This window comes from Macaca fascicularis, chromosome 8 (genome assembly GCF_037993035.2).
Source record: "Macaca fascicularis isolate 582-1 chromosome 8, T2T-MFA8v1.1".
Lineage (NCBI taxonomy): Eukaryota > Metazoa > Chordata > Mammalia > Primates > Cercopithecidae > Macaca > Macaca fascicularis.
Window position 1 is genome coordinate 51,287,531 of NC_088382.1, and position 18,180 is coordinate 51,305,710.

Here is an 18,180-nt window from a genome sequence, read left to right on the forward strand (position 1 = left end):
GCTAAGACAGTTCTTGTGGAATTGGCAAAGTGATATTTGGAAGCCCATAGAGGGCTATGGTGAAAAAGGAAATATCCTCAGATGAAATCTGGAAAGAAGCTTTCTGAGAAACTGCTTAGTGTTCTGTTCATTCATCTCACAGAGTTACATCTGTGTTTCGTGGATCTCTTTGCTAGCCTTATTTCTGTGGAATCTGAGAACAGATATTTCGGATCCCTTTGAAGACTATAGGGCCAAAGGAAATATCCTCTGATAACAAAGAGAAAGAAGCTTTCTGAGAAACTTCTTTGTGTTCTGTGAAATCATCTCACAGAGTTACAGCTTTCCCCTCAAGAAGCCTTTCGCTAACACAGTTCTTGTGGAATTGGCAAAGGGATATTTGGAAGCCCATTGAGGGCTATGGTGAAAAAGGAAATATGCTCAGATGAAATCTGGAAAGAAGCTTTCTGATAAACTGCTTAGTGTTCTGTTCATTCCTCTCACAGAGTTACATCTGTGTTTCGTGGATCTCTTTGCTATCCTTATTTCTGTGGAATCTGAGAACAGATATTTCGGATCCCTTTGAAGACTATAGGGCCAAAGGAAATATCCTCCGATAACAAAGAGAAAGAAGCTTTCTGAGAAACTTCTTTGTGTTCTGTGAAATCATCTCACAGAGTTACAGCTTTCCCCTCAAGAAGCCTTTCGCTAAGACAGTTCTTGTGGAATTGGCAAAGTGATATTTGGAAGCCCATAGAGGGCTATGGTGAAAAAGGAAATATCCTCAGATGAAATCTGGAAAGAAGCTTTCTGAGAAACTGCTCTGTGATGTGTTACTTCCACTCACAGAGTTACATCTGTATTTCGTGGATCTCTTTGCTAGCCTTATTTCTGTGGAATCTGAGAACAGATATTTCGGATCCCTTAGAAGACTATAGGGCCAAAGGAAATATCCTCTGATAACAAAGAGAAAGAAGCTTTCTGAGAAACTTCTTTGTGTTCTGTGAAATCATCTCACAGAGTTACAGCTTTCCCCTCAAGTAGCCTTTCGCTAAGACAGTTCTTGTGGAATTGGCAAAGTGATATTTGGAACCCCTAGAGGGCTATGGTGAAAAAGGAAATATCCTCAGATGAAATCTGGAAAGAAGCTTTCTGAGAAACTGCTCTGTGATGTGTTACTTCCACTCACAGAGTTACATCTGTATTTCGTGGATCTCTTTGCTAGCCTTATTTCTGTGGAATCTGAGAACAGATATTTCGGATCCCTTTGAAGACTATAGGGCCAAAGGAAATATCCTCTGATAACAAAGAGAAAGAAGCTTTCTGAGAAACTTCTTTGTGTTCTGTGAAATCATCTCACAGAGTTACAGCTTTCCCCTCAAGAAGCCTTTCGCTAAGACAGTTCTTGTGGAATTGGCAAAGTGATATTTGGAAGCCCATAGAGGGCTATGGTGAAAAAGGAAATATCCTCAGATGAAATCTGGAAAGAAGCTTTCTGAGAAACTGCTTAGTGTTCTGTTCATTCATCTCACAGAGTTACATCTGTGTTTCGTGGATCTCTTTGCTAGCCTTATTTCTGTGGAATCTGAGAACAGATATTTCGGATCCCTTTGAAGACTATAGGGCCAAAGGAAATATCCTCTGATAACAAAGAGAAAGAAGCTTTCTGAGAAACTTCTTTGTGTTCTGTGAAATCATCTCACAGAGTTACAGCTTTCCCCTCAAGAAGCCTTTCGCTAACACAGTTCTTGTGGAATTGGCAAAGGGATATTTGGAAGCCCATTGAGGGCTATGGTGAAAAAGGAAATATGCTCAGATGAAATCTGTAAAGAAGCTTTCTGATAAACTGCTTAGTGTTCTGTTCATTCCTCTCACAGAGTTACATCTGTGTTTCGTGGATCTCTTTGCTATCCTTATTTCTGTGGAATCTGAGAACAGATATTTCGGATCCCTTTGAAGACTATAGGGCCAAAGGAAATATCCTCCGATAACAAAGAGAAAGAAGCTTTCTGAGAAACTTCTTTGTGTTCTGTGAAATCATCTCACAGAGTTACAGCTTTCCCCTCAAGAAGCCTTTCGCTAAGACAGTTCTTGTGGAATTGGCAAAGTGATATTTGGAAGCCCATAGAGGGCTATGGTGAAAAAGGAAATATCCTCAGATGAAATCTGGAAAGAAGCTTTCTGAGAAACTGCTTAGTGTTCTGTTCATTCATCTCACCGAGTTACATCTGTGTTTCGTGGATCTCTTTGCTAGCCTTATTTCTGTGGAATCTGAGAACAGATATTTCGGATCCCTTTGAAGACTATATGTCCAAAGGAAATATCATCCGATAACAAAGAGAAAGAAGCTTTCTGAGAAACTTCTTTGTGTTCTGTGAAATCATCTCACAGAGTTACAGCTTTCCCCTCAAGAAGCCTTTCGCTAAGACAGTTCTTGTGGAATTGGCAAAGTGATATTTGGAAGCCCATAGAGGGCTATGGTGAAAAAGGAAATATCCTCAGATGAAATCTGGAAAGAAGCTTTCTGAGAAACTGCTCTGTGATGTGTGACTTCCACTCACAGAGTTACATCTGTATTTCGTGGATCTCTTTGCAAGCCTTATTTCTGTGGAATCTGAGAATAGATATTTCGGATCCCTTTGAAGACTATAGGGCCTTAGGAAATAATATCCTCTGATAACAAAGTGAAAGAAGCTTTCTGAGAAACTTCTTTGTGTTCTTTGAAATTATCTCACAGAGTTACAGCTTTCCCCTCAAGAAGCCTTTCGCTAAGACAGTTCTTGTGGAATTGGCAAAGTGATGTTTGGAAGCCCATAGAGGGCAATGGTGAAAAAGGAAATATCCTCAGATGAAATCTGGAAAGAAGCTTTCTGAGAAACTGATCTGTGATGTGTGACTTCCACTCACAGAGTTTTACCTGTATTTCGTGTATCTCTTTGCTAGCCTTATTTCTGTATAATCTGAGAACAGATATTTCGGATATCTTTGAAGAATATAGGGCCAAAGGAAATATCATCCGATAACAAAGAGAAAGAAACTTTCTGAGAAACTTCTTTGTGTTCTGTGAAATCATCTCACAGAGTTACAGCTTTCCCCTCAAGTAGCCTTTCGCTAAGACAGTTCTTGTGGAATTGGCAAAGTGATATTTGGAAGCCCATAGAGGGCTATGGTGAAAAAGGAAATATCCTCAGATGAAATCTGGAAAGAAGCTTTCTGAGAAACTGCTCTGTGATGTGTGACTTCCACTCACAGAGTTACATCTGTATTTCGTGGATCTCTTTGCTTAGCCTTATTTCTGTGGAATCTGAGAACAGATATTTCGGATCCCTTTGAAGACTATAGGGCCAAAGGAAATATCCTCTGATAACAAAGAGAAAGAAGCTTTCTGAGAAACTTCTTTGTGTTCTGTGAAATCATCTCACAGAGTTACAGCTTTCCCCTCAAGAAGCCTTTCACTAAGACAGTTCTTGTGGAATTGGCAAAGTGATATTTGGAAGCCCATAGAGGGCTATGGTGATAAAGGAAATATCCTCAGATGAAATCTGGAAAGAAGCTTTCTGAGAAACTGCTTAGTGTTCTGTTCATTCATCTCACAGAGTTACATCTGTATTTCGTGGATCTCTTTGCTAGCCTTATTTCTGTGGAATCTGAGAACAGATATTTCGGATCCCTTTGAAGACTATAGGGCCAAAGGAAATATCCTCTGATAACAAAGAGAAAGAAGCTTTCTGAGAAACTTCTTTGTGTTCTGTGAAATCATCTCACAGAGTTACAGCTTTCCCCTCAAGAAGCCTTTCGCTAAGACAGTTCTTGTGGAATTGGCAAAGGGATATTTGGAAGCCCATAGAGGGCTATGGTGAAAAAGGAAATATCCTCAGATGAAATCTGGAAGGAAGCTTTCTGAGAAACTGCTTAGTGTTCTGTTCATTCCTCTCACAGAGTTACATGTGTGTTTCGTGGATCTCTTTGCTATCCTTATTTCTGTGGAATCTGAGAACAGATATTTCGGATCCCTTTGAAGACTATATGGCCAAAGGAAATATCCTCCGATAACAAAGAGAAAGAAGCTTTCTGAGAAACTTCTTTGTGTTCTGTGAAATCATCTCACAGAGTTATAGCTTTCCCCTCAAGAAGCCTTTCGCTAAGACAGTTCTTGTGGAATTGGCAAAGTGATATTTGGAAGCCCATAGAGGGCTGTGGTGAAAAAGGAAATATCCTCAGATGAAATCTGGAAAGAAGCTTTCTGAGAAACTGCTCTGTGATGTGTGACTTCCACTCACAGAGTTACATCTGTATTTCGTGGATCTCTTTGCTAGCCTTATTTCTGTGGAATCTGAGAACAGATATTTCGGATCCCTTTGAAGACTATAGGGCCAAAGGAAATATCCTCTGATAACAAAGAGAAAGAAGCTTTCTGAGAAACTTCTTTGTGTTCTGTGAAATCATCTCACAGAGTTACAGCTTTCCCCTCAAGAAGCCTTTCGCTAAGACAGTTCTTGTGGAATTGGCAAAGTGATATTTGGAAGCCCATGGAGGGCTATGGTGAAAAAGGAAATATCCTCAGATGAAATCTGGAAAGAAGCTTTCTGAGAAACTGCTTAGTGTTCTGTTCATTCATCTCACAGAGTTACATCTGTGTTTCGTGGATCTCTTTGCTAGCCTTATTTCTGTGGAATCTGAGAACAGATATTTCGGATCCCTTTGAAGACTATAGGGCCAAAGGAAATATCCTCTGATAACAAAGAGAAAGAAGCTTTCTGAGAAACTTCTTTGTGTTCTGTGAAATCATCTCACAGAGTTACAGCTTTCCCCTCAAGAAGCCTTTCGCTAACACAGTTCTTGTGGAATTGGCAAAGGGATATTTGGAAGCCCATTGAGGGCTATGGTGAAAAAGGAAATATGCTCAGATGAAATCTGGAAAGAAGCTTTCTGATAAACTGCTTAGTGTTCTGTTCATTCCTCTCACAGAGTTACATCTGTGTTTCGTGGATCTCTTTGCTATCCTTATTTCTGTTGAATCTGAGAACAGATATTTCGGATCCCTTTGAAGACTATAGGGCCAAAGGAAATATCCTCCGATAACAAAGAGAAAGAAGCTTTCTGAGAAACTTCTTTGTGTTCTGTGAAATCATCTCACAGAGTTACAGCTTTCCCCTCAAGAAGCCTTTCGCTAAGACAGTTCTTGTGGAATTGGCAAAGTGATATTTGGAAGCCCATAGAGGGCTATGGTGAAAAAGGAAATATCCTCAGATGAAATCTGGAAAGAAGCTTTCTGAGAAACTGCTCTGTGATGTGTGACTTCCACTCACAGAGTTACATCTGTATTTCGTGGATCTCTTTGCAAGCCTTATTTCTGTGGAATCTGAGAACAGATATTTCGGATCCCATTGAAGACTATAGGGCCTAAGGAAATATCCTCTGATAACAAAGTGAAAGAAGCTTTCTGAGAAACTTCTTTGTGTTCTGTGAAATCATCTCACAGAGTTACAGCTTTCCCCTCAAGAAGCCTTTCGCTAAGACAGTTCTTGTGGAATTGGCAAAGTGATATTTGGAAGCCCATAGAGGGCTATGGTGAAAAAGGAAATATCCTCAGATGAAATCTGGAAAGAAGCTTTCTGAAAAACTGCTTAGTGTTCTGTTCATTCATCTCACAGAGTTACATCTGTGTTTCGTGGATCTCTTTGCTAGCCTTATTTCTGTGGAATCTGAGAACAGATATTTCGGATCCCTTTGAAGACTATAGGGCCAAAGGAAATATCCTCCGATAACAAAGAGAAAGAAGCTTTCTGAGAAACTTCTTTGTGTTCTGTGAAATCATCTCACAGAGTTACAGCTTTCCCCTCAAGAAGCCTTTCGCTAAGACAGTTCTTGTGGAATTGGCAAAGTGATATTTGGAAGCCCATAGAGGGCAATGGTGAAAAAGGAAATATCCTCAGATGAAATCTGGAAAGAAGCTTTCTGAGAAACTGATCTGTGATGTGTGACTTCCACTCACAGAGTTTTACCTGTATTTCGTGTATCTCTTTGCTAGCCTTATTTCTGTATAATCTGAGAACAGATATTTCGGATATCTTTGAAGAATATAGGGCCAAAGGAAATATCATCCGATAACAAAGAGAAAGAAGCTTTCTGAGAAACTTCTTTGTGTTCTGTGAAATCATCTCACAGAGTTACAGCTTTCCCCTCAAGTAGCCTTTCGCTAAGACAGTTCTTGTGGAATTGGCAAAGTGATATTTGGAAGCCCATAGAGGGCTATGGTGAAAAAGGAAATATCCTCAGATGAAATCTGGAAAGAAGCTTTCTGAGAAACTGCTCTGTGATGTGTTACTTCCACTCACAGAGTTACATCTGTATTTCGTGGATCTCTTTGCTAGCCTTATTTCTGTGGAATCTGAGAACAGATATTTCGGATCCCTTAGAAGACTATAGGGCCAAAGGAAATATCCTCTGATAACAAAGAGAAAGAAGCTTTCTGAGAAACTTCTTTGTGTTCTGTGAAATCATCTCACAGAGTTACAGCTTTCCCCTCAAGTAGCCTTTCGCTAAGACAGTTCTTGTGGAATTGGCAAAGTGATATTTGGAACCCCTAGAGGGCTATGGTGAAAAAGGAAATATCCTCAGATGAAATCTGGAAAGAAGCTTTCTGAGAAACTGCTCTGTGATGTGTTACTTCCACTCACAGAGTTACATCTGTATTTCGTGGATCTCTTTGCTAGCCTTATTTCTGTGGAATCTGAGAACAGATATTTCGGATCCCTTTGAAGACTATAGGGCCAAAGGAAATATCCTCTGATAACAAAGAGAAAGAAGCTTTCTGAGAAACTTCTTTGTGTTCTGTGAAATCATCTCACAGAGTTACAGCTTTCCCCTCAAGAAGCCTTTCGCTAAGACAGTTCTTGTGGAATTGGCAAAGTGATATTTGGAAGCCCATGGAGGGCTATGGTGAAAAAGGAAATATCCTCAGATGAAATCTGGAAAGAAGCTTTCTGAGAAACTGCTTAGTGTTCTGTTCATTCATCTCACAGAGTTACATCTGTGTTTCGTGGATCTCTTTGCTAGCCTTATTTCTGTGGAATCTGAGAACAGATATTTCGGATCCCTTTGAAGACTATAGGGCCAAAGGAAATATCCTCTGATAACAAAGAGAAAGAAGCTTTCTGAGAAACTTCTTTGTGTTCTGTGAAATCATCTCACAGAGTTACAGCTTTCCCCTCAAGAAGCCTTTCGCTAACACAGTTCTTGTGGAATTGGCAAAGGGATATTTGGAAGCCCATTGAGGGCTATGGTGAAAAAGGAAATATGCTCAGATGAAATCTGGAAAGAAGCTTTCTGATAAACTGCTTAGTGTTCTGTTCATTCCTCTCACAGAGTTACATCTGTGTTTCGTGGATCTCTTTGCTATCCTTATTTCTGTGGAATCTGAGAACAGATATTTCGGATCCCTTTGAAGACTATAGGGCCAAAGGAAATATCCTCCGATAACAAAGAGAAAGAAGCTTTCTGAGAAACTTCTTTGTGTTCTGTGAAATCATCTCACAGAGTTACAGCTTTCCCCTCAAGAAGCCTTTCGCTAAGACAGTTCTTGTGGAATTGGCAAAGTGATATTTGGAAGCCCATAGAGGGCTATGGTGAAAAAGGAAATATCCTCAGATGAAATCTGGAAAGAAGCTTTCTGAGAAACTGCTCTGTGATGTGTTACTTCCACTCACAGAGTTACATCTGTATTTCGTGGATCTCTTTGCTAGCCTTATTTCTGTGGAATCTGAGAACAGATATTTCGGATCCCTTAGAAGACTATAGGGCCAAAGGAAATATCCTCTGATAACAAAGAGAAAGAAGCTTTCTGAGAAACTTCTTTGTGTTCTGTGAAATCATCTCACAGAGTTACAGCTTTCCCCTCAAGTAGCCTTTCGCTAAGACAGTTCTTGTGGAATTGGCAAAGTGATATTTGGAACCCCTAGAGGGCTATGGTGAAAAAGGAAATATCCTCAGATGAAATCTGGAAAGAAGCTTTCTGAGAAACTGCTCTGTGATGTGTTACTTCCACTCACAGAGTTACATCTGTATTTCGTGGATCTCTTTGCTAGCCTTATTTCTGTGGAATCTGAGAACAGATATTTCGGATCCCTTTGAAGACTATAGGGCCAAAGGAAATATCCTCTGATAACAAAGAGAAAGAAGCTTTCTGAGAAACTTCTTTGTGTTCTGTGAAATCATCTCACAGAGTTACAGCTTTCCCCTCAAGAAGCCTTTCGCTAAGACAGTTCTTGTGGAATTGGCAAAGTGATATTTGGAAGCCCATAGAGGGCTATGGTGAAAAAGGAAATATCCTCAGATGAAATCTGGAAAGAAGCTTTCTGAGAAACTGCTTAGTGTTCTGTTCATTCATCTCACAGAGTTACATCTGTGTTTCGTGGATCTCTTTGCTAGCCTTATTTCTGTGGAATCTGAGAACAGATATTTCGGATCCCTTTGAAGACTATAGGGCCAAAGGAAATATCCTCTGATAACAAAGAGAAAGAAGCTTTCTGAGAAACTTCTTTGTGTTCTGTGAAATCATCTCACAGAGTTACAGCTTTCCCCTCAAGAAGCCTTTCGCTAACACAGTTCTTGTGGAATTGGCAAAGGGATATTTGGAAGCCCATTGAGGGCTATGGTGAAAAAGGAAATATGCTCAGATGAAATCTGTAAAGAAGCTTTCTGATAAACTGCTTAGTGTTCTGTTCATTCCTCTCACAGAGTTACATCTGTGTTTCGTGGATCTCTTTGCTATCCTTATTTCTGTGGAATCTGAGAACAGATATTTCGGATCCCTTTGAAGACTATAGGGCCAAAGGAAATATCCTCCGATAACAAAGAGAAAGAAGCTTTCTGAGAAACTTCTTTGTGTTCTGTGAAATCATCTCACAGAGTTACAGCTTTCCCCTCAAGAAGCCTTTCGCTAAGACAGTTCTTGTGGAATTGGCAAAGTGATATTTGGAAGCCCATAGAGGGCTATGGTGAAAAAGGAAATATCCTCAGATGAAATCTGGAAAGAAGCTTTCTGAGAAACTGCTTAGTGTTCTGTTCATTCATCTCACCGAGTTACATCTGTGTTTCGTGGATCTCTTTGCTAGCCTTATTTCTGTGGAATCTGAGAACAGATATTTCGGATCCCTTTGAAGACTATATGTCCAAAGGAAATATCATCCGATAACAAAGAGAAAGAAGCTTTCTGAGAAACTTCTTTGTGTTCTGTGAAATCATCTCACAGAGTTACAGCTTTCCCCTCAAGAAGCCTTTCGCTAAGACAGTTCTTGTGGAATTGGCAAAGTGATATTTGGAAGCCCATAGAGGGCTATGGTGAAAAAGGAAATATCCTCAGATGAAATCTGGAAAGAAGCTTTCTGAGAAACTGCTCTGTGATGTGTGACTTCCACTCACAGAGTTACATCTGTATTTCGTGGATCTCTTTGCAAGCCTTATTTCTGTGGAATCTGAGAATAGATATTTCGGATCCCTTTGAAGACTATAGGGCCTTAGGAAATAATATCCTCTGATAACAAAGTGAAAGAAGCTTTCTGAGAAACTTCTTTGTGTTCTTTGAAATTATCTCACAGAGTTACAGCTTTCCCCTCAAGAAGCCTTTCGCTAAGACAGTTCTTGTGGAATTGGCAAAGTGATATTTGGAAGCCCATAGAGGGCAATGGTGAAAAAGGAAATATCCTCAGATGAAATCTGGAAAGAAGCTTTCTGAGAAACTGATCTGTGATGTGTGACTTCCACTCACAGAGTTTTACCTGCATTTCGTGTATCTCTTTGCTAGCCTTATTTCTGTATAATCTGAGAAAAGATATTTCGGATATCTTAGAAGAATATAGGGCCAAAGGAAATATCATCCGATAACAAAGAGAAAGAAGCTTTCTGAGAAACTTCTTTGTGTTCTGTGAAATCATCGCACAGAGTTACAGCTTTCCCCTCAAGTAGCCTTTCGCTAAGACAGTTCTTGTGGAATTGGCAAAGTGATATTTGGAAGCCCATAGAGGGCTATGGTGAAAAAGGAAATATCCTCAGATGAAATCTGGAAAGAAGCTTTCTGAGAAACTGCTCTGTGAGGTGTTACTTCCACTCACAGAGTTACATCTGTATTTCGTGGATCTCTTTGCTAGCCTTATTTCTGTGGAATCTGAGAACAGATATTTCGGATCCCTTTGAAGACTATAGGGCCAAAGGAAATATCCTCTGATAACAAAGAGAAAGAAGCTTTCTGAGAAACTTCTTTGTGTTCTGTGAAATCATCTCACAGAGTTACAGCTTTCCCCTCAAGAAGCCTTTCACTAAGACAGTTCTTGTGGAATTGGCAAAGTGATATTTGGAAGCCCATAGAGGGCTATGGTGAAAAAGGAAATATCCTCAGATGAAATCTGGAAAGAAGCTTTCTGAGAAACTGCTTAGTGTTCTGTTCATTCATCTCACAGAGTTACATCTGTATTTCGTGGATCTCTTTGCTAGCCTTATTTCTGTGGAATCTGAGAACAGATATTTCGGATCCCTTTGAAGACTATAGGGCCAAAGGAAATATCCTCTGATAACAAAGAGAAAGAAGCTTTCTGAGAAACTTCTTTGTGTTCTGTGAAATCATCTCACAGAGTTACAGCTTTCCCCTCAAGAAGCCTTTCGCTAAGACCGTTCTTGTGGAATTGGCAAAGGGATATTTGGAAGCCCATAGAGGGCAATGGTGAAAAAGGAAATATCCTCAGATGAAATCTGGAAGGAAGCTTTCTGAGAAACTGCTTAGTGTTCTGTTCATTCCTCTCACAGAGTTACATCTGTGTTTCGTGGATCTCTTTGCTATCCTTATTTCTGTGGAATCTGAGAACAGATATTTCGGATCCCTTTGAAGACTATATGGCCAAAGGAAATATCCTCCGATAACAAAGAGAAAGAAGCTTTCTGAGAAACTTCTTTGTGTTCTGTGAAATCATCTCACAGAGTTATAGCTTTCCCCTCAAGAAGCCTTTCGCTAAGACAGTTCTTGTGGAATTGGCAAAGTGATATTTGGAAGCCCATAGAGGGCTGTGGTGAAAAAGGAAATATCCTCAGATGAAATCTGGAAAGAAGCTTTCTGAGAAACTGCTCTGTGATGTGTTACTTCCACTCACAGAGTTACATCTGTATTTCGTGGATCTCTTTGCTAGCCTTATTTCTGTGGAATCTGAGAACAGATATTTCGGATCCTTTTGAAGACTATAGGGCCAAAGGAAATATCCTCTGATAACAAAGAGAAAGAAGCTTTCTGAGAAACTTCTTTGTGTTCTGTGAAATCATCTCACAGAGTTACAGCTTTCCCCTCAAGAAGCCTTTCGCTAAGACAGTTCTTGTGGAATTGGCAAAGTGATATTTGGAAGCCCATAGAGGGCTATGGTGAAAAAGGAAATATCCTCAGATGAAATCTGGAAAGAAGCTTTCTGAGAAACTGCTTAGTGTTCTGTTCATTCATCTCACGGAGTTACATCTGTGTTTCGTGGATCTCTTTGCTAGCCTTATTTCTGTGGAATCTGAGAACAGATAATTCGGATCCCTTTGAAGACTATTGGGCCAAAGGAAATATCCTCCGATAACAAAGAGAAAGAAGCTTTCTGAGAAACTTCTTTGTGTTCTGTGAAATCATCTCACAGAGTTACAGCTTTCCCCTCAAGAAGCCTTTCGCTAAGACAGTTCTTGTGGAATTGGCAAAGTGATATTTGGAAGCCCATAGAGGGCTATTGTGAAAAAGGAAATATCCTCAGATGAAATCTGGAAAGAAGCTTTCTGAGAAAATGATCTGTGATGTGTGACTTCCACTCACAGAGTTTTACCTGTATTTCGTGTATCTCTTTGCTAGCCTTATTTCTGTATAATCTGAGAACAGATATTTCGGATATCTTTGAAGAATATAGGGCCAAAGGAAATATCATCCGATAACAAAGAGAAAGAAGCTTTCTGAGAAACTTCTTTGTGTTCTGTGAAATCATCTCACAGAGTTACAGCTTTCCCCTCAAGTAGCCTTTCGCTAAGACAGTTCTTGTGGAATTGGCAAAGTGATATTTGGAAGCCCATAGAGGGCTATGGTGAAAAAGGAAATATCCTCAGATGAAATCTGGAAAGAAGCTTTCTGAGAAACTGCTCTGTGATGTGTTACTTCCACTCACAGAGTTACATCTGTATTTCGTGGATCTCTTTGCTAGCCTTATTTCTGTGGAATCTGAGAACAGATATTTCGGATCCCTTTGAAGACTATATGGCCAAAGGAAATATCCTCTGATAACAAAGAGAAAGAAGCTTTCTGAGAAACTTCTTTGTGTTCTGTGAAATCATCTCACAGAGTTACAGCTTTCCCCTCGAGAAGCCTTTCGCTAAGACAGTTCTTGTGGAATTGGCAAAGTGATATTTGGAAGCCCATAGAGGGTTATGGTGAAAAAGCAAATATCCTCAGGTGAAATCTGGAAAGAAGCTTTCTGAGAAACTGCTTAGTGTTCTGTTCATTCATCTCACGGAGTTACATCTGTGTTTCGTGGATCTCTTTGCTAGCCTTATTTCTGTGCAATCTGAGAACAGATATTTCGGATCCCTTTGAAGACTATAGGGCCAAAGGAAATATCCTCCGATAACAAAGAGAAAGAAGCTTTCTGAGAAACTTCTTTGTGTTCTGTGAAATCATCTCACAGAGTTACAGCTTTCCCCTCAAGAAGCCTTTCGCTAAGACAGTTCTTGTGGAATTGGCAAAGTGATATTTGGAAGCCAATAGAGGGCTATGGTGAAAAAGGAAATATCCTCAGATGAAATCTGGAAAGAAGCTTTCTGAGAAACTGATCTGTGATGTGTGACTTCCACTCACAGAGTTTTACCTGTATTTCGTGTATCTCTTTGCTAGCCTTATTTCTGTATAATCTGAGAACAGATATTTCGGATATCTTTGAAGAATATAGGGCCAAAGGAAATATCATCCGATAAGAAAGAGAAAGAAGCCTTCTGAGAAACTTCTTTGTGTTCTGTGAAATCATCTCACAGAGTTACAACTTTCCCCTCAAGTAGCCTTTCGCTAAGACAGTTCTTGTGGAATTGGCAAAGTGATATTTGGAAGCCCATAGAGGGCTATGGTGAAAAAGGAAATATCCTCAGATGAAATCTGGAAAGAAGCTTTCTGAGAAACTGCTCTGTAATGTGTTACTTCCACTCACAGAGTTACATCTGTATTTCGTGGATCTCTTTGCTAGCCTTATTTCTGTGGAATCTGAGAACAGATATTTCGGATCCCTTTGAAGACTATAGGGCCAAAGGAAATATCCTCTGATAACAAAGAGAAAGAAGCTTTCTGAGAAACTTCTTTGTGTTCTGTGAAATCATCTCACAGAGTAACAGCTTTCCCCTCAAGAAGCCTTTCACTAAGACAGTTCTTGTGGAATTGGCAAAGTGATATTTGGAAGCCCATAGAGGGCTATGGTGAAAAAGCAAATATCCTCAGGTGAAATCTGGAAAGAAGCTTTCTGAGAAACTGCTTAGTGTTCTGTTCATTCATCTCACGGAGTTACATCTGTGTTTCGTGGATCTCTTTGCTAGCCTTATTTCTGTGGAATCTGAGAACAGATATTTCGGATCCCTTTGAAGACTATAGGGCCAAAGGAAATATCCTCCGATAACAAAGAGAAAGAAGCTTTCTGAGAAACTTCTTTGTGTTCTGTGAAATCATCTCACAGAGTTACAGCTTTCCCCTCAAGAAGCCTTTCGCTAAGACAGTTCTTGTGGAATTGGCAAAGTGATATTTGGAAGCCAATAGAGGGCTATGGTGAAAAAGGAAATATCCTCAGATGAAATCTGGAAAGAAGCTTTCTGAGAAACTGATCTGTGATGTGTGACTTCCACTCATAGAGTTTTACCTCTATTTCGTGTATCTCTTTGCTAGCCTTATTTCTGTATAATCTGAGAACAGATATTTCGGATATCTTTGAAGAATATAGGGCCAAAGGAAATATCATCCGATAACAAAGAGAAAGAAGCTTTCTGAGAAACTTCTTTGTGTTCTGTGAAATCATCTCACAGAGTTACAGCTTTCCCCTCAAGTAGCCTTTCGCTAAGACAGTTCTTGTGGAATTGGCAAAGTGATATTTGGAAGCCCATAGAGGGCTATGGTGAAATAGGAAATATCCTCAGATGAAATCTGGAAAGAAGCTTTCTGAGAAACTGCTCTGTGATGTGTTACTTCCACTCACAGAGTTACATCTGTATTTCGTGGATCTCTTTGCTAGCCTTATTTCTGTGGAATCTGAGAACAGATATTTCGGATCCCTTTGAAGACTATAGGGCCAAAGGAAATATCCTCTGATAACAAAGAGAAAGAAGCTTTCTGAGAAACTTCTTTGTGTTCTGTGAAATCATCTCACAGAGTTACAGCTTTCCCCTCAAGAAGCCTTTCGCTAAGACAGTTCTTGTGGAATTGGCAAAGTGATATTTGGAAGCCCATAGAGGGCTATGGTGAAAAAGGAAATATCCTCAGATGAAATCTGGAAAGAAGCTTTCTGAGAAACTGCTTAGTGTTCTGTTCATTCATCTCACAGAGTTACATCTGTATTTCGTGGATCTCTTTGCTAGCCTTATTTCTGTGGAATCTGAGAACAGATATTTCGGATCCCTTTGAAGACTATAGGGCCAAAGGAAATATCCTCTGATAACAAAGAGAAAGAAGCTTTCTGAGAAACTTCTTTGTGTTCTGTGAAATCATCTCACAGAGTTACAGCTTTCCCCTCAAGAAGCCTTTCACTAAGACAGTTCTTGTGGAATTGGCAAAGTGATATTTGGAAGCCCATAGAGGGCTATGGTGAAAAAGGAAATATCCTCAGATGAAATCTGGAAAGAAGCTTTCTGAGAAACTGCTTAGTGTTCTGTTCATTCATCTCACAGAGTTACATCTGTATTTCATGGATCTCTTTGCTAGCCTTATTTCTGTGGAATCTGAGAACAGATATTTCGGATCCCTTTGAAGACTATAGGGCCAAAGGAAATATACTCTGATAACAAAGAGAAAGAAGCTTTCTGAGAAACTTCTTTGTGTTCTGTGAAATCATCTCACAGAGTTACAGCTTTCCCCTCAAGAAGCCTTTCGCTAAGGCAGTTCTTGTGGAATTGGCAAAGGGATATTTGGAAGCCCATAGAGGGCTATGGTGAAAAAGGAAATATCCTCAGATGAAATCTGGAAAGAAGCTTTCTGAGAAACTGCTTAGTGTTCTGTTCATTCCTCTCACAGAGTTACATCTGTGTTTCGTGGATCTCTTTGCTAGCCTTATTTCTGTGGAATCTGAGAACAGATATTTCGGATCCCTTTGAAGACTATAGGGCCAAAGGAAATATCCTCCGATAACAAAGAGAAAGAAGCTTTCTGAGAAACTTCTTTGTGTTCTCTGAAATCATCTCACAGAGTTACAGCTTTCCCCTCAAGAAGCCTTTCGCTAAGACAGTTCTTGTGGAATTGGCAAAGTGATATTTGGAAGCCCATAGAGGGCTATGGTGAAAAAGGATATATCCTCAGATGAAATCTGGAAAGAAGCTTTCTGAGAAACTGCTTAGTGTTCTGTTAATTCATCTCACAGAGTTACATCTGTGTTTCGTGGATCTCTTTGCTAGCCTTATTTCTGTGGAATCTGAGAACAGATATTTCGGATCGCTATGAAGACTATATGGCCAAAGGAAATATCATCCGATAACAAAGAGAAAGAAGCTTTCTGAGAAACTTCATTGTGTTCTGTGAAATCATTTCACAGAGTTACAGCTTTCCCCTCAAGTAGCCTTTCGCTAAGACATTTCTTGTGGAATTGGCAAAGTGATATTTGGAAGCCCTTAGAGGGCTATGGTGAAAAAGGAAATATCCTCAGATGAAATCTGGAAAGAAGCTTTCTGAGAAACTACTCTGTGATGTGTTACTTCCACTCACAGAGTTACATCTGTATTTCGTGGATCTCTTTGCTAGCTTTATTTCTGTGGAATCTGAGAACAGATATTTCGGATCCCTTTGAAGACTATAGGGCCAAAGGAAATATCCTCTGATAACAAAGAGAAAGAAGCTTTCTGAGAAACTTCTTTGTGTTCTGTGAAATCATCTCACAGAGTTACAGCTTTCCCCTCAAGAAGCCTTTCGCTAAGACAGTTCTTGTGGAATTGGCAAAGTGATATTTCGAAGCCCATAGAGGGCTATGGTGAAAAAGGAAATATCCTCAGATGAAATCTGGAAAGAAGCTTTCTGAGAAACTGCTTAGTGTTCTGTTCATTCATCTCACGGAGTTACATCTGTGTTTCTTGGATCTCTTTGCTAGCCTTATTTCTGTGGAATCTGAGAACAGATATTTCGGATCCCTTTGAAGACTATAGGGCCAAAGGAAATATCCTCCGATAACAAAGAGAAAGAAGCTTTCTGAGAAACTTCTTTGTGTTCTGTGAAATCATCTCACAGAGTTACAGCTTTCCCCTCAAGAAGCCTTTCGCTAAGACAGTTCTTGTGGAATTGGCAAAGTGATATTTGGAAGCCCATAGAGGGCTATGGTGAAAAAGGAAATATCCTCAGATAAAATCTGGAAAGAAGCATTCTGAGAAACTGCTCTGTGATGTGTGACTTCCACTCACAGAGTTACATCTGTATTTCGTGGATCTCTTTGCAAGCCTTATTTCTGTGGAATCTGAGAACAGATATTTCGGATCCCTTTGAAGACTATAGGGCCTAAGGAAATATCCTCTGATAACAAAGTGAAAGAAGCTTTCTGAGAAACTTCTTTGTGTTCTGTGAAATCATCTCACAGAGTTACAGCTTTCCCCTCAAGAAGCCTTTCGCTAAGACAGTTCTTGTGGAATTGGCAAAGTGATATTTGGAAGCCCATAGAGGGCTATGGTGAAAAAGGAAATATCCTCGGATGAAATCTGGAAAGAAGCTTTCTGAGAAACTGCTTAGTGTTCTGTTCATTCATCTCACAGAGTTACATCTGTGTTTCGTGGATCTCTTTGCTAGCCTTATTTCTGTGGAATCTGAGAACAGATATTTCGGATCCCTTTGAAGAGTATAGGGCCAAAGGAAATATCCTCCGATAACAAAGAGAAAGAAGCTTTCTGAGAAACTTCTTTGTGTTCTGTGAAATCATCTCACAGAGTTACAGCTTTCCCCTCAAGAAGCCTTTCGCTAAGACAGTTCTTGTGGAATTGGCAAAGTGATATTTGGAAGCCCATAGAGGGCAAAGGTGAAAAAGGAAATATCCTCAGATGAAATCTGGAAAGAAGCTTTATGAGAAACTGATCTGAGATGTGTGACTTCCACTCACAGAGTTTTACCTGTATTTCGTGTATCTCTTTGCTAGCCTTATTTCCGTATAATCTGAGAACAGATATTTCGGATATCTTTGAAGAATATAGGGCCAAAGGAAATATCATCCGATAACAAAGAGAAAGAAGCTTTCTGAGAAACTTCTTTGTGTTCTGTGAAATCATCTCACAGAGTTACAGCTTTCCCCTCAAGTAGCCTTTCGCTAAGACAGTTCTTGTGGAATTGGCAAAGTGATATTTAGAAGCCCATAGAGGGCTATGGTGAAAAAGGAAATATCCTCAGATGAAATCTGGAAAGAAGCTTTCTGAGAAACTGCTCTGTGATGTGTGACTTCCACTCACAGAGTTACATCTGTATTTCGTGGATCTCTTTGCTAGCCTTATTTCTGTGGAATCTGAGAACAGATATTTCGGATCCCTTTGAAGACTATAGGGCCAAAGGAAATATCCTCTGATAACAAAGAGAAAGAAGCTTTCTGAGAAACTTCTTTGTGTTCTGTGAAATCATCTCACAGAGTTACAGCTTTCCCCTCAAGAAGCCTTTCGCTAAGACAGTTCTTGTGGAATTGGCAAAGTGATATTTGGGAGCCCATAGAGGGCTATGGTGAAAAAGGAAATATCCTCAGATGAAATCTGGAAAGAAGCTTTCTGAGAAACTGCTTAGTGTTCTGTTCATTCATCTCACGGAGTTACATCTGTATTTCGTGGATCTCTTTGCTAGCCTTATTTCTGTTGAATCTGAGAACAGATATTTCGGATCCCTTTGAAGACTATAGGGCCAAAGGAAATATCCTCCGATAACAAAGAGAAAGAAGCTTTCTGAGAAACTTCTTTGTGTTCTGTGAAATCATCTCACAGAGTTACAGCTTTCCCCTCAAGAAGCCT